This window comes from Giraffa tippelskirchi, chromosome 4 (genome assembly GCF_054371585.1).
Source record: "Giraffa tippelskirchi isolate mGirTip1 chromosome 4, T2T-mGirTip1v1.2.pri, whole genome shotgun sequence".
NCBI classification, from domain to species: domain Eukaryota; kingdom Metazoa; phylum Chordata; class Mammalia; order Artiodactyla; family Giraffidae; genus Giraffa; species Giraffa tippelskirchi.
Genome location: NC_137278.1, coordinates 68,262,416 through 68,278,506, shown reverse-complemented (window position 1 = coordinate 68,278,506; position 16,091 = coordinate 68,262,416). Strand labels below are relative to the sequence as shown.

The 16,091-nt window shown below is 36.6% G+C and overlaps 1 long non-coding RNA gene across 1 annotated transcript in view; it reads right to left on the bottom strand.

The window, feature by feature from the left end:
* Positions 1 to 11,244, bottom strand: part of LOC145503592 (uncharacterized) — a 171,780-nt gene extending 160,536 nt beyond the window's left edge. Inside the window, exons 1-2 of the long non-coding RNA XR_014051580.1 lie at positions 11,172 to 11,244; positions 8,795 to 8,872 (exon numbers count right to left, since the gene is read on the bottom strand). This is a non-coding gene — a long non-coding RNA (uncharacterized LOC145503592). The remainder of the gene's footprint in view (positions 1 to 8,794; positions 8,873 to 11,171) is intronic.
* Between the last annotated feature and the right edge of the window lie 4,847 nt (positions 11,245 to 16,091).

The window sequence follows — 16,091 nt, the reverse complement described above, 5'->3', positions numbered from 1 at the left end:
TTTAAAGCTGTATATTTCACTCTCCTCTTTAACCTCCATCAAGAGGTTCTTTAGTTCCTCTTTGCTTTGTGCCACTAAAGTGGTATTACCTCCATACCTGAGGTTGTTGAATTTCTCCTGGCAATTTTGATTCCATCTTGTAACTCATCCAGCTTGGCATTTTGCATGATGTATGTATACTGCATATAAGTTAAATAAACAAGATGACAATATACAGCCTTGTCATACTCCTTTCCCAATTTTGAGCCAGTCAGTTTTTCCATGTCCAGTTTTAATTTTTACTTCTTGATCCGCAAGTCTTTCTCAGAAGACGGGTAAAATTGTCTGCCATTCCCACCTCTTTCTTTAAGAATTTTCCACAGTTTGTTGTGATCTGCACAGTCAAAGTCTTCTGCATAGTCAATGAAACAAAAACGGATGTTTTTTTCTGGAATTCTTTTGCTTTCTCTATGATTCAACAGATGTTGGCAATTTGATCTCTGGTTCCTCTGCTTTTTCTAAACCCAGCTTGTACATCTGGAAGTTTTTGATTCAAGTATTGTGGAAGTGTGGCTTGAAGGATTTTGAGCATAACCTTACTGGCATGGGAAATGAGCGCAATTGTTCAGTAGTTTGAACATTCTTTAGCACTGCCTTTCTTTGGAATTAGGATGAAAACTGACCTTTTCCAGTCCTGTGGCCACAGCTGGGTTTTCCAAATTTGCTGACATATTGAAAGTAGCACTTTAACACCATCATCTTTTAGTATGTTAAATAGCTCAGCTGGAATTCCACTAGCTTTATTGGTAGTAATGGTTCCTAAGGCCCACTTGACTTTACACTCCAGGATTATCTGGCTCTAAGTGACTGGCCATACAACTGTGGTTATCTGGGTCATTAAGACCTTTTCCGTACAGTATATTATACCAATATACAGTGCTTCAAGACTTGCTTTTTCTTTTCTAATTATGTTTTAATTGAAAAATAAATTATAAATATAAATATATTTATATTTTATTCAAATATTTAAATATTAAATATTTTATTTAATATTATTTAATATTAATTTATTAATAGTTAAGTTACTAAATTTTAAATATTTTATTTAAATATTATGTTAAAATATAAACAAAAATATAAATTATAATATAAATTGTAAATAAAAATATGATTGATTTACAAAGTTGTTAGTTTCTGCTGTAAGTCAGATATATATATAGATATAGATATATATCTATAGATATATATATCTATAGATATATATCTATAGATATATATCTATAGATATATATACATATATGTGCTCTTTTTAAGATTCTGCTCCCATACAGGTCATTACAGAGTACTGAGTAGCTTCCTGTGCTACATTCTGTTTAGTTATCTGTTCTGTATGTAGTAGTGTGTCTATGTCAATCCCTTGTGGCTCAGCTGGTAAAGAATCCACATGTAATGCAGGAGACCTGGGTCCTATCCCTGGGCTGGGAAGGTCTCCTAAAGAAGGGAAAGGCTACCCACTCCAGTATTCTGGCCTGGAGAATTCCATGGGGTATTTTGCGGTCTATGGGGCTGCAAAGAGTTGGACATGACTGAGTGACTTTCACTTTCACTTTCATATGTCAATCCCAACCTCCCAATGTAACTCTCCCTTCCTTTCTCCCTTGGTAATAACCACAAGTTTGTTTCTAGATCTGTGACTCAACTTCTTTTTTGTACATAGGTTCATTAGTACCATTTCCTTAAATTCTACATATAAACGATGTATATTTGTCTTCCTCTCATGCCAAAATCTAAAACCTCATTAGGACATGTCTGAAAGCCTTTCTTGGCAAATGTTTATTTAAAAAACACTTGGATCTAAGGGAATTTCTCTTTAATATTAAGATTCCTTCCATTCTGTGATATGAGCTGTATTTCAATGAGGAGATTAAATTTTAGAAAATGCACGAGACTAGAAAGCTGTCTCCTGATATCTAGTGCAGCCATGACATTCAGCTGAGAATCAAAAATGAGGGGAAACAGTTTTTTCCATTTTTCCCCATCTATTTTTCTTGCCCACTGATATTCAGCAATATTTTATACATTTAGTTTAGAAACAAAGCAACGTGGTTTTTCTTTTAACAGACCATCTATATGTTGAACTGTGCAGAAGCACAAAAACATAGCTTACTGATATATACTTATGCTTCTATAACAGTCGGTACTTTATGCATATTCTTAAAACTCTGGTGTTGGTTCCATAACATTTTTCTTGAATCTCACTGTCATGAAGATCAGTCCACATCAACTTCTAGAATTGAAGTGGCAACTACATATGAAAGTATTCAATAAATCAATGAATTATACTGAAACATCTGGCTTGTTTTGATGGTGAGAAGTTTCCACCTCTAAAAATCAATGAACTCCTGAAGAGTGTGTTTATTTAGACAAAAAATTTAAATTAACCATGGAACTACAGATGTGCAGTATTACATACATTATACTGAAAGATTTTTAAAAATTGTCAAAACTTATTTAACAGGAGAATTTTTGAATTAACTGTCTTTCAAATATGTTCTTCTGTCACTGACAAACCATGAACACTGGAAAGGAAGCATATATATATGTTCCTAGCCCTATTGCTTCCATAATTGCTACTGTTTCTGACAGAGTAGGTATGGCCCACAGCACAGTTCAGTTCACTTATGTCACTGAATCGTGTCTGACTCTTTGCAACCACATGGACTGCACCACACCAGGCCTCCCTGTCCATCACCAACTCCTGGAGTTTACTCAAACTCATATCCATTGAGACGGTGATGCCATCCAACCATCTCATCCTCTGCGTCACCTTCTCCTCCCACCTTCAATCTTTCCCACCAGCAGGGTCTTTTCAAATGAGTGGGCTCTTTGCATCAGATGGCCAAAGTATTGGAGTTTCAGCTTCAACATCAGTCGTTCTAATTAATATTCAGGACTGATATCCTTTAGGATGGACTTGTTAGATCTCCTTGCAGTCCAAGGGACTCTTAAGAGTCTGCTCCAACACCACAGTTCAAAAACATCAATTCTTTGGCACTCAGCTTTCTTTATAGTCCAATTCTCACATGCATACGTGACTACTGGAAAAACCATAGCTTTGACTAGACAGATCTTTGTTGGCAAAGTAATGTCTCTGCTTTTTAATATGCCGTCTAGATTGGTCATAACTTTTCTTCCAAGGAGCAAGTGTCTTTTAATTTCATGGCTGCAGTCACCATCTGAAGTGATTTTGGAGCCCCCAAAAATAAAGTCTGACACTGTTTCCTCTGTTTCCCCATCTATTTGCCATGAAGTGATGGGACCAGATGCCGTGATCTTATTAGTTTTCTGAATGTTGAGTTTTAAGCCACTTTTTCACTCTTTTTCACTCTTTCACTTTCATCAAGCGCCTCTTCAGCTCTTCTTCACTTTCTGCCGTAAGAGTGGTGTCATCTGCATATCTGAAGTTTTTGATATTTCTCCTGGCAATCTTGAGTCCAGCTTGTGCTTCATCCAGTCCAGCATTTCTCATGATGTACTCTGCATGTAAGTGAAATAAGCAGGGTGACGATATACTTGATGTACTTCTTTCCCGATTTGGAACCAGTCTGTTGTTCCACGTCCAGTTCTAACTGTTGCTTCTTGACCTGCATACAGGTTTCTCAGGAGACAGGTAAGGTGGCTTGGTATTCTCATCTCTTGGAAGATTTTTCTACAGTTTGTTGTCATCCACACAGTCAAATGCTTTATCATAGTCAATGAAGCAGATGATTTTCTAGAATTCTCTTGATATTTCTATAATCCAGTGGATGTTGGTAATTTGATCTCTGGTTCCTCTGCCTTTTCTAAATTCAGCTTGAACATCTGGAAGTTCTCTGTTCATGTACTGTTGAAGCCTAGCTTGGAGCATTTTGAGCATTACTTTGCTAGCGTGTAAGATGAGTGCAACTGTGTGGTAGTTTAAAAATTCTTTGGAATTGCCTTTCTTTGGGATTGGAATGAAATTGACCTTTTCCAGTCCTGTGGCCACTGCTGAGTTTTCCAAATTTGTTGGCATAGTGAGTGTAGCACTTTCACAGCATCATCTTTTAGGATTTGAAATAGCTCAACTGAATTCCATCACCTCCACTAGCTTTGTTCATAGTGATGCTTCCTAAGGCCCACTTAACATTTCAGGATGTCTTGCTCTAGGTGAGTGATCACACCATTGTGGCTATCTGGGTCATTAACATCTTTTTTGTATAGTTCTTCTGTGTAGTCTTACCACCTCTTCTTAATGTCTTCTGTTTCTTTCAGGTCTCCACCATTTCTGTTCTTTATTTTGCCCATCTTTACATGAATTGTTCCCTTCGTATCTCTAATTTTCTTGAAGAGATCTCTAGTCTTTCCCATTCTACTGTTTCCCTCTATTTCTTTGCATTGATTGCTGAGGAAGGCTTTCTTATCTCTCCTTGTTATTCTTTGGAACTCTTCATTCAAATGGGTATATCTTTCCTTTTCTCTTTTGCCTTTTGCTTCTTTTCTTTTCTCAGCTATTTGTAAGGTCTCCACAAACAACCATTTTGCCTTTTTGTGTTTCTTTTCTTGAGGATGGTTTTGATCATTGCCTCCTGTACAATGTCATCAACCTCCATCCACAGTTCTTGCAGCACTATATCAGATCTAATCCCTTGAATCTATTTGTCACTTCCACTGTACAACCGTTAGGTATTTGATATAGGTCATACCTGAATGGTCTAATTGTTTTCCCTCCATTCTTCAAATTAAGTCTGAATTTTTGAATAGGATTTCATGATCTCAGCCACAGTTAATTCCTGGTCTTGTTTTGCTGCGTGTATAGAGCTCTCCATCTTCAACTACAAAGAATATAATCAATCTGATTTCAGTATGGACCATGTGTAGAGTCATCTCTTGTGTTGTTGGAAGAGGAACATTTGGTTACTCATATGGAAAATATTTGAATATTTTTCTTACACAATACTTAGAAATTCCACATGGATACAAAAATTCAAATATGAAAGGCAAAACTGCAAACATTTTTAAAAGAAAATACAGGAAGGGTATATTCATGATTTTGGAGTAAGAAGTGATTTAACAATTTATAACAAACAAAAACTCTATAGAAAAAGAAATCAAAAATTCAAATCTATTAGAATTAAGGTCTTATTCTGATTGAAAATACAGTAAAGGAAGGGAAGAAATCTGCAATTTGGATAAAGTGTTTCCAACACATAATTGAGATTAGTGTTAATTCAGGGAAATGTGTGTTACATGGAACCAGGGAGCATATACGGAGTAATTCAAAGATGATTATAAAGTTTATTTCTGAATTTGGCAATGTCAAATGACCAATTCAACTCACTTATTCTGTGAAATATTTATGACTTCCCATGAACTTATACAGTCTGTTGTAGGTTAAGAATAAAAACAATAAACTTTATAAATAAAATAAATGACTTAGAAAAAAAAAAAAACATGGTGGAAGAAAGCTTCATCCTTTCTATCAAATTTGGCAAATATTTCCAGACTATGATACTAATAGTATAGGCAAAAAAGAAAAAAATAGATAAATTACATCACATCAAAATTTAAATGACTGTGCATAAAGGATACAATCACCAGAGTAAAAAAGCAACACACAGAAAGATAGAAAATATATGAAAATCATATCTTTAATTATAGGCTAATATAAAAATTATAAAGAACTTCTACAACTCAAAACCAAACAACCTAATTAAAAACTGGGAAAAAGATTTGAACAGGAATTTCTCCAAGAAAGATATATAATTGGCCAATGAGTCCGTAAAAAGATTCTTAATATGGAAAGAAAATCAAAGCCAAAATGAGATACCACCTCACATCCATTAGAATGGCCATTATTAAAAAATAATAATAAAAAACCCCCCAAAACAGCAATTGTTCATGAGAGAAGTGAAATAACTGAAACAGTTGAGCACCGCTGGTGGGAATGCAAAATGAATCAGTCACTACAAAAAGAGGAAAAAAAAAGGTACAGTAGTTCCTTTTTGAAGAACAAAAGTTGACTCACCATATGATCCACTCTTAGGTATATATATATAAAATAACTGAAATCCCACTTTTTTATATATATTCAAAGTGAAAGTCTAGTCTTAAAGAGAAATTTGTAAACCAGGTAAATGTACTTAATACTACTGAATGGTACACTTAAAAATGACTAAGATGGCAAATTTTATACTGGGACACCTGTGAATTTTACTACAGCTTTTCAAAAGATTTAAATTTTCCCTTCTTGATATATGACAAGTGTAGAAGTGTCTGCAATTGACATAAAAATGTCTCAAAATCTACTGCTTTCAAATTAGCTTGAAATATTACCGTCCTCCCAGGATTCTCCTGGTAACAGTTCTCAGAATACCTCATGTTTTTTCTGTATTTGTCTATGTTTCCAGAGACCTTCAGGTCAAGTGTACTAGGAGGTTTATTTTTATCCATTATATCATGTCTCCATCAACTTTAGTTAAACAAGATGAGTGAGTCAATATGCCCAATGAGGTTACTAAAGCATTTGAAGCAATTTCACTATTAGTAAGTGGAAATGTTTATTTCACTATATTAACTTAGGTTGCAGAACTCTGAGTCAACACAAGTATGTATACTTCCAACAAAGCTGTGTATTTACTAATCAAGAATTGTAGGAGATCCCAATATATATATAAGCTCCTCATCTTGTTGTGCAAGACCGGTTGTATTGTGACATTTATATATTTTTTAAAGGAGATCAGTCCTGGTTGTTCATTGGAAGGACTGATGTGAAGCTGAAACTCCGATACTTTGGCCACCTCATGCGAAGAGTTGACTCATTGGAAAAGACCCTAATGTTGGGAAGGATTGGGGGAAGGAGGAGAAGGGGACGACAGAGGATGAGATGGTTGGATGGCATCACCGACTCGATGGACATGAGTTTGAGTAAACTCCGGAAGTTGGTGATGGACAGGGAGGCCTGGTGTGCTGCGGTTCATGAGGTCGCAAAGAGTCGGACACGACTGAGCGACTGAACTGAACTGAACCTGTGTGAAACATTTTATAAAAAGTGCTTGTGTTTGTTTCCAAATCAGTTTGTGACAGATCCTAGAGAGTATCCATGAAGTTATTATCATTACATATTTAAGATTTATTTACCTATTTTATATTAACACTGGGAAAACAGAGAAGCTAAAAAGTATCTTCTAAGCTTGTAGCTTTTTGCAAATTTGAATTTAGTTGTCATATGTATACTAGTTTTATTTTAAATAATAGTGTAGGATAAACTGTCATAAAGTGAGAAATACTTGCTTTAAAACTGGGAAGGATTTTTATTTGATCATTCATCATCCTCCTTTGCTGATTCTTTGCTCATAGGTTGTGTTGATAGACTAGAATGTGTTATTGAGGACATAGAAACAGTTAGTATTCTTATTGCTAACATTTGTAACCCTTCTAGAAATAAATTTGATATGGGTTCTTAGTGGGGTACTAGCTATTCATTTCTTCAAAATATCTCATGTATACATTACTTACATTTTATTTGTATGTCTTAACAAATGCAATAAGTTCATTGCTGGTGGAAAGCCTGAGCTGCCTTTCTACAAATCAATAATAATTAAGAAAAATCACTTATATTTCACAGATTATATATGGCCCAGAAACCTTTAAAGATAAAATATTAATATTTATGGCAAAAATAATGAAGCTAGTGTCACTAAATTTTATTGAGCATATGAAGAAATATATTTAGTTTAGTTAGAATTTTAATAATGGTGAGTTCTCGGCATTTGCATCCTAGAAAAAGGGAATGGAAATTCTGGAAGGAAATTAGACCATCATACTAATAGTTAATCTACAGTTTAAATTCATTGAACTGAGTCATGGGTAGAAATTCACTCCCTTCTTTTCTAATCAATCCCTTTTTTTGAAATATTAAAGAGAAAAGTAAATGTTAGTATGCATAATTATGTTAAATGAATCTCTATTGACCGTCAAAATATTTCCACAGACTTGAAACACAATTCCAAGTGTAGAGGCAAATACTTGGGTGTGGCTTTTTATTAAGAAGACTATATAAATAATTATATAAAATGTGCCTTCAAGACAGATAAAATTACTTCCTGAATAATTCTTTAGTACACAAGCTAATTTCTCTTGGTATTCACTTCAGGGCTCTAGAGAATTGTTATAATCCTTAGGGCTTTATAGATGATTCATAATTACAGAGAATTAAGTAACTGAATGTCACAGTGCAACCTCCACAAATTACATCCCACAAATAAATGAACTGACTACCACAGAGGGAAAGATTTGTTCAGGGTCCTGTGCCCATTCTACAATATTAAAAGAGCTCAGTGTTAAGAATTTTCAAGTTCAATTAAGTTTTTTTCTGTCTTTTCTCTCCTCTTTCTTCCTTCTCTCCCTTCCTGTTTTTCCTTTCTTCCTCTTCCATTTTTTAAAAAAATTTATATTTTTAACTTATGAACTCTTTCTGTATTCTCCTTTCATTTTCTCTCTTTCTATACTATCTCTAAGTCCTACCTTCTTCGTCAAATAAGAAAAGACTGGTCCAACATCAGTCAAGTAACTAGTGTTGAAAGCTGGATTGAATGTAAAAGGCCAGAGCTTGAATGGTAAGCTTGTTACTTGAGTCAAGATGGGATGCATTTTCAAACTAGAGTAATTAATAGAAAACTATACAAACAACAGAAAGTAAGATGAGCTGTCATTCAGAGATTTAATAATTCTGTTCCAAACTTTTCCTTAAATAAGATATTGATGAATATTACTTGAAATATTAATGTATACTCACTTAAGGTTTCACTTATTTCACTCATTTCCTCTTCATAGAGCCACAAAATTAAAAGATGCTTGCTCCTTGAAAGAAAAGCTATGACAAACCAAGACAGCGTATTAAAAAAGCAGAGACATCACTTTGCAGACAAACGTCTTAATATTCAAAGTTATGGTTTTTCCAGCAGTCATATATGGATGTGAGTTGGACTATAAGGAAGGCTGAGCACTGAAGAAGTAATGCTTTCAAATTGTTGTGCTGGAGAAGACTCTTGAGAGTTCCTTGGACAACAAGGAGATCAAACCAGTCAATCCTAAAGGAAACCAACCCTGAATATTCACTGGAGGGACTGATGCTGAAGCTGAAGCTCCAATGCTTTGGTCATCTGGTGCAGAGTGGACTCATTGGAAAAGACCCTGATGCTGGGAAAGATTCAAGAAAGGAGGAAAAGGAGGCAACAGAGGATGAAATGGTTGGATGGCATCGTAAACTCAATGGACGTTAGTTTAAACAAATTCCAGGAGACAGTGAAGGACAGGGAAGCCTGATGTGCTGCAGTTCATGGGGTCACAAAAAGTCAGACCTGACTTACTGACTGAACAACAACAACATGCAGTATATTCTAGCACAGCATTATCTAAAATCTACACCACACAGAACAAGAATCTGGCAAGATATTTCACACAAAAATCAATTTCATGTTAAAATAATCTTAAATGCTAATATAAAGTATCATTTTTATTTCCCATCAAAACTCCTAAAAAGTCCAACCACAGGAATTGTGCTTTATTTTTTAACTCAGAGTTTCTTAAGCACTACCTCAGACCCATTTCTGTGCATGCAACAACTGGTGAAAGTGAAAGTCTCTCAGTCATGTCCAACTCTTTGCAATCCCATGGAATTCTCCAGGCCAGAATATTGGAGTGGGTAGCCTTTCCCTTCTCCAGGGGATCTTCCCAAACCAGGGATCAAACTCAAGTCTTCCACACTGCAAGCTGATTCTTTACCAGCTGAGCCACCAGGGAAGCCCAAGAATACTGGAATGGGTAGCCTATCCCTTCTCCAGTGGATCTTCCCAACCCAAGAATCGAACCGGGGTCACCTGCATTGCAGGCAGATTGTTTACCAGCTGAGCTATCAGTTAAGACCAACAACTGGTGGCATTCCCACGAAGCTTATTCATTCAATAGATAACTCTTTATTTCCGGAACTCTGTTGCATATTGAGGATCAGTCTGAGATTTAGTAATCTATTCTCTGGGTTTGCCTTCTGCTCCAAACTCATTCAATCATGACCAACTGTACACACCCAAATCTTTCTTTCATAGTCTGAAACTTCAGTGCCTTTATTCAGACTGTGAACATCAATCAAAACTGCACCTCTGTGTATCATCATCATGCCGTATGTCAAGAGATAGCTCAATGTATTTACTTCTGTTAAACTTATCCAAAATTTCTTTCCCCAAATCCAAAACTCATTTTACCCATCTCTAAACATCTTGGCATCTTACTCAGATATATTGTCTACCATTAGTTGTTTCAACCTTCCCCTCACATTACAATGTGCATCTTTGTAGGTAGAGATTCAGTTACTTTTGCATCCATACCCTTTTAACTTTCACAAAGGCTTGTACATTCTAAATATGAGAAAAAGTGTTTATTGAAGTGAATTTTACATAGAAACAAAAAGACCTTGAAACTGTATTATTTGGTGCCTGTATCAGGTATTTCAGATCCTCTCTAGCTGCTGTTTCAGCCACCAGTTTTCTATTGGTTTTTAAGCACTTTCAAATTTTCACTTACCAGCAACCAGGATCAAGACTAGGCAGAGTCTTTTTGTTCTCTGCCCATGTGCTTCCTCTAAAATGCAAAACAAGATAATACTTGCCCATGTAAAGTTCAGGTCCATGTAATGAAACTAAGAATTGGCAGCTGGCTTATAAATTATTTATTTTCTCCTCCAACTACTCCCTACCACTGCCACTGGCACCACTGAATTTGTTAGGCTTAACAGGGGCCAGTTCTATGAGAGTGAGCAATAAATTGTCCTTAGCAGAAGGCAACTTATAAATGTCTCTGAGTATCTTTCTTCCTTCTTCCCCAATTCACCCCCTTGATCCTTCATAGCTGGTCTCTGGGCTGATGAGTTCAGTCCAGTTCACTTCAGTTGCTCAGTCGTGTCTGACTCCTTGCGACCCCATGGACTGCAGCATGCCAGGGTTCCCTGTCCATCACCAACTCCCAGAGCTTGCTCAAACTTATGCCCATCGAGTTGGTGATGCCATCCAACCATCTCATCCTCTGTACTCCTTAATAAAGTGGTAATTCAGAAACGGTTTTAGTTTCTACTTTATGGGAAAGGGCTTCCCTCATTGCTCAGTTGACAAAGAAACCACCTGCAATGCAGGAGACTCCAGTCCGATTCCTGGGTTGCGAAGATCCCCTGAAGAAGGGAAAGGTTACCACTCTAGTATTCTGGCCTGGAAAATTCCATGGACTATTTAGTCCATAGTGAGGTCACAAAGAGTTAGACATGACTGAATGACTTACAGTTTATGAGAAAACCAGGTAGAGATTGGGATTTAATAACTAATTACTCTCAAAAGCTCCTGCACGAGACTCTCTTAAATAATCAATGAATACATTAGAAAACCGAGCTGTGAGAATATAGTTTTTAGGTTTTAGTCATCTTTCATGACCAAACTGATGTTAATGAACTTCACAATTTACCCTTTTTCTTTCACAAATATATTCACATTTGTTATCCTCTTATAATACTATACTGTTTCTCTCTTCAAGACAGAAAATATTCTCTTCAGCATACTGCTAATACTACAATCAATATCATCATCATCATCATCATGAATCTGTGAGTAGATTAATACTACTATCATTGATTTGCTTTTACAAATAACAAAATACTAATAAATTCATGTGACCTAAAATGGACTGGAGTGGGTGAGTTTAATTCAGATGGCCATTACATCTACTACTGTGGCCAAGAATCCCTTAAAAGAAAAGGAGTAGCCATCACAGTAAACAAAAGAGTCCAAAATGCAGTACTTGGATGCAATCTCAAAAATGACAGAAAGATCTCTGTTCGGTTCCAAGGCAAACCATTCAATATTAGAGTAATCCAAGTCTATGCCCTGACCAGTGAAGCTGAAGAAGCTGAGGTTGAACGGTTCTATGAAGATCTACTAGAACTTCTAGAACTAACATCCAAAAAAGATATCATTTTCATCATAGAGGACTGGAATGCAAAAGTAGGAAATCAAGAGATACCTGGAGTAACAGGTAAATTTGGCCGTGGAGTACAAAACGAAGCAGGTCAAAGGTTAACAGAGTTTTGCCAAAGAACACATTGGTCATAGCAAACACCTTCTTCCAAGAACACAAGAGAAGACTCTACACATGTACATTATCAGATGGTCAATAGAGAAATCAGATTGATTATATTCTTTGCAGCAAAATAGAGAAGCTCTATACAGTCAGCAAAACAAGACCAGGAGCTGACTGTGGCTCAGATCATGAAATCCTTATTGCCAAATTCAGATTGAAATTGAAGAAAGAGAGGAAAACACTAAACCATTCAGTTATGACCTAAAGCAAATACCTTATGGTTATACAGTGGAAGTGACAAATAGATTCAAGTGATTAGATCTGATAGTGTGCCTGAAGAACTATGGACAGAGGTTCATGACATTGCACAGGAGGCAGTGATCAAGACCCTCCCAAAGAAAAAGAAATGCAAAAAGTCACAATGGTTGTATGAGGAGGCCTTACAAATAGCTGTGAAAAGAAGAGAAGGCAAAAGCAAAGGAGACAAGGACAGATATACCCATTTGAATGCAGAGTTCCAAAGACTAGCAAGGAGAGATAAGAAAGCCTTCCTCATGGAGAAGGCAATGGCAACCCACTCCAGTACTCTTGCCTGGAAAATCCCATGAATGGAGGAGCCTGGTAGGGTGCAGTCCATGGGGTCGCTAAAAGTCGGACGTGACTGAGCGACTTCACTTTCACTTTTCACTTTCACGCATTGGAGAAGGAAATGGCAACCCACTCCAGTGTTCTTGCATGGAGAATCCCAGGGACGGGGGAGCCTGGTGGGCTGCCATCTATGGGGTTGCACAGAGTCAGACACAACTGAAGCGATTTAGCAGCAATGGGTTTAAAGTGGTATCACATTGTGGTTTTGAGTTGCATTTCCTTAATGATTAATGTTGCTGAACATCTTAATCATGTGCTTTCTGGCCATTTGTGTGTCTTCTTTGGAAAAATGTCTGTCCAAATTGTCTTCACCCCCCCCCCCCAAAAAAAGAAAGAAAGCATTCCTCAGTGATCAATGCAAAGAAATACAGGAAAACAATAGAATGGAAAAGACTAGAGATATCTTGAAGAAAACTAGGGATACCATGGGACTATTTCATGCAAAGATGGACACAATTAAGGACAGAAATGGTACCTAACAGAAGCAGAAGATATTAAATGAGTTGTAAATCATACACAGAAGAAGTATACGAAAAAGGTATTCATGACCCAGATAACCGCAATGATGTGATCACTCACCTAGAGCAAGACATCCTGGAATGTAAAGTCAAGAGGGCCTTAGGAAGCATCAGCATGAACAAAGCTAGTGGAGGTGATAGAATTCCAGCTGAACTATTTCAAATCCTAAAGATGATGCTGTGAAAGTACTGCACTCAATATGCCAGCAAATTTGGAAAACTCCGCAGTGGCCACAGGATTGGAAATTTTCAGTTTTCATTCCAATACCAAAAAAGGGCAATACCAAAGAATGTTCAAGTAGCAAACAATTGCACTTATCTCACACGCTAGCAAAGTAATGCTCAAAATTCTCCAAGCCAGGCTTCAACAGTACGTGAGCCGTGAACTTCCAGATGTTCAAGCTGGATTTAAAAAGGCAGAGGAACCAGAGATCAAATTGCCAACATCCACTGGATCATCAAAAAAGCATGAGAGTTGCAGAAAAACATCACTTCTGATTATTGACTATGTCAAAGCCTTCGACTGTGTGGATCAAACCAAACTGTGGAAAATTCATTAAGAGATGGGAATACCAGACCACCTGACCTGCTACTTGAAAAATATGTATGCAGGTCAAGAAGCAGCAGTTAGAACCAGATGTGGAACAATAGACTGGTTCCAAATCTGGAAAGGAGTACGTCAAGGCTGTATATTGTTAGCCTGCTTATTTAACTTATATGCAGAATACATCTTGTGAAATTTTGGGCTGGTTGATACACAAGCTGAAATCAAGATTGCCAGGAGAAATATCAATAGCCTCAGACATGCAGATGACACCACCCTTATGGCAGAAAGTGAAGAACAAAAAAGCCTCTTGAGGAAAGCAAAAGAGGAGAGTGAAAAAGCTGGCTTAAAACTCAGCACTCAAAAACTAAAATCATGGCATCTTGTCCCATCACTTCATGATAAAGAAATGGGTAAACAATGGAATCAGTGACAGACTTTATTTTCTTGGGCTCTGGAATCACTGCAGATGGTGATTGCAGCCATGAAATTAAAAAGCACTTGCTCCTTGGAAGAAAAGCTATGACTAACCTAGACAGCATATTAAAAAGCAGAGACATTACTTTGCCAACAAAGGTCCGTCTAGTGAAAGCTTTGGTTCTTCCAGTAGTCATGTATGGATATGAGAGTTGGAATATAAAGAAAGCTGAGCACTAAGAATTGATGCTTTTGAAGTAGTGTTGGAGAAGACTCTTGAGAGTCCCTTGGACTGCAAGGAGATCAAAGCAGCCAATCCTAAAGGAAATCAGTCCTGAATATTCATTGGAAGGACTGATGCTGAAACTCCAATATTTTGACCACCTGATGTGAAGAACTCACTCACTGGAAAAGATCCTGCTGCTGGGAAAGATTGAGGCAGAAGGAGAAGGGGACAACAGAGGATGAGATGATGGGATGGCATCACTGATTTGATGGACATGAATTTTAGCAAGCCCTGGGATTTTTTGATGAACAGGGAAGCATGGCATGCTGCAGTCCATGGGGTCGCAAAGAGTTGGACATGACTGAGTGACTGAACTGAACTGAACTGAAACTTGTTTTGATTCTAATTCAAACAAAACAAAAATATCTGTGTAAAATTAAAATATAAATGACAATTAGAAATTTGGACAATATTTAAATTTTCTGAGGTTATGGGATTACTTTTTGATTTTTTAAATATTGTAATAAACACATGATTTCCAAAAAAGACTGAAATATTTGCAGACAAAATGTTTATAGTATATAAAGGTAGTCAAAGAGAATGGCATATAGATGACTCAGGATTGCCTAGGCCCTGTAAATTGTTCAATATGGGCAATGGGTACATTATACAATGCTCTATTTTTAAAATCTCAAACTGTCTACAACACAAAACATGTTTAAAAGTCAAATCAGAAAAATTAGCCAAATGTATAATTGTACAAATGATTTATAAAATGCTCTCAAATCTATTACTCAGACTATGCTGTATAGTTTTTAAAAATTTATAGAGATAAGCTAAATACATAGGCATAGAAAATAGTGTTCTCAAATTATGTGTTCTCATATTTATGATTTACCATTCTTAGTTAACTGAGGCCCAAATAATTCATTACACTTAACCATTAAGGGAAGATATTTTATTTTCTGAATTATCCAGATAATTTCCCAAATGTTTAAATTTATTTCTGAGCATGTACAGACTGTAAAGAACAACCTTAGGAAGCCTTTACCAATGCTGTGAATTACAAACATTATCTTTTGCTATGCTAAGAAGGAATGGTGACATTTTGTGAAGACAAAACTGTGTCTGCAGAAGAAAGCTGGTTAGTAAGCCTAAAAATATATTTTTCTGGAAATAGTTTTAAATCAAATGTGCTATGTATAGTCCATGCACTACAGTATGACATATGAAGAGGATCACAAGATTAAAATCTTATGGCTGGGCTCAATTCAGTTCAATCATTCAGTCGTGTCCTACCCTGCAAACCCATGGACTGCAGCATGCCAGGCTTCCCTGTCCATGAACAACTCCCAGAGCTTGCTAAAACTCACGTGCATAGAGTCAGTGATGCCATCCAATCATCTCCTCTTTCGTACCCTACTCATCCTTTCTTCAGTATTTCCCAGCATCAGGGTCTTTTCCAATGAGTCAGTTATTCACATCAGGTGGACAAAGTATTGGAATTTTAGCTTCAACATCAGTCCTCCCATTGAATATTCAGGGATGATTTCCTTTAGGATTGACTGATTTGATCTCCATGTAGTCCACAGGACTCTCAAGAGTCTTCTCCAACACTACA